This window comes from Hipposideros armiger, unplaced genomic scaffold (assembly GCF_001890085.2).
Source record: "Hipposideros armiger isolate ML-2016 unplaced genomic scaffold, ASM189008v1 scaffold_31, whole genome shotgun sequence".
NCBI classification, from domain to species: Eukaryota; Metazoa; Chordata; class Mammalia; order Chiroptera; family Hipposideridae; genus Hipposideros; species Hipposideros armiger.
In genome coordinates this window covers 5102624-5104248 of record NW_017731381.1, presented here as the reverse complement: position 1 = coordinate 5104248, position 1625 = coordinate 5102624, and positions in this window count along the sequence as shown.

Below are 1625 nucleotides of genomic sequence, written 5' to 3'. Positions count from 1 at the left end.
CCTCCACAACTAGACTGAGGAACAAAAGGACAGCAACTTGTCTGTTCCCCTCCCCCAATTCCCCAATAAAATCTTTAAAAAAACAAAAAAAAACCTGGACCCTTCTCCCATGATCCTCTGCACCCACTGAATATCAGAGAGGAGGCTCAGGACTTTGGCAAATCAGAGGCTAGGACAAGGGACTCAGGGGGCCTATACTCCAGATTTGAGAGTGTAGGTCAGAGTAATATGATTTTGGAGATGGAAACAGAGACCCTCCAATCCAGATGATCTTCATCTGGAGGCAGACATGGGCTCCAGGATAAGCCATGAACCGCCCACAACTTGCCAACAGCTGTACAAAGTATGTCCTATCTATGTATATATGTCATATTTCTTAAATGTAGCAATATTGACATTTAGGACTGATCATTTTTTGTTGGGAAGGACCTTCCTATGTGTTGTGGGATGTTTAGTAGCAGCCCCAGCCTCCACCCGCTAGAGACCAGTAGCACCTCCCCCTGCCAGTTGTGACAACCAGAAAGGTTGCCAAATATTGCCAAATGTCCCTTGGATGGGGGGGAGTGGCAAAGTCACCCCCGGTTGAGAACTACTGATATATGTTGATTTTTCTATGTAAAGAGTTCAAAAATTTCATCATCTAGTCAAACCATTGATGATGATCCTCAAACCTTTAAACACCATTTACTCAACAAATATTTGTTGAGTTTTTACAGGCCAGGCATTGTGCTAAGAACTGGGACTATAGTAATGACCAAGATAGCTTTTATCCTGTGTTCACAGAGCTGAGAGTCCAGTAGGGGAGCAACTGAATAAGTAATTCATTCCCAAAGAGACAAACATCACAATTACCCCCATTATGCAGATAAGGAAACTGAGGCCCAGAGTCAAGAATTTGCCTCTCTTATGTCACAAAGCAAACCAGGGACCGGGTGTGTGGGGGGGCAACAAGGACTGTTAGCTAAGAACCTACACTCTGGAGCTAAGCTGCTTCAGTTCAAATCTCAGCTATGGCACGAACCTGCTGTGTGATCTAATTAGTCGACATAACCCGCCAGTGCCTCAGTTTCCACATCTGTAAGATGGGGGTAATAATAGTGCTTACCTCAGGGGTCATAAGGGTCAAGTGAGCTAACATATATAAAGTGCCTGGCCCATGGTAATAAGTGCTTGAGGCTACTCTAAATAGGATTGCCTCTGTGCCAGCTGGCTGTTTTTACCAAACAGGGAGCAGGGAGAGAATACCCTGCCAGGAACCCCAGAGCTTGATTCCTAGAGTCAATCCAAGCAAGAATGCTCCTTTTTTTTTTTTACTCCCTCCCAACTTCCTCCTTTACCCCTGGCTTCCCAACCCCCATCAAGGGGAACTTGAGGAGAGCTTGGCTTTCAACACCAATGGCAGGAAGTGGTTCTCCTTACCACATCCCCCCTCCCCACTTCCCCGGCCCCCCCTTCCAATACCACAACAGAGTTTAGCCAAGGCCCTGGGAGAGGAGGCAAGGAGCAGGATGTACCCTCAGGTGGGCACCCCCTAACCCTGACCCAGGTCATATCTTGGACTCTAAGGCCCTCCCCCAGGTAGGGGCCTCATTAGGATGGGGAGGGGGCTGATCCTGGAGCCCTGA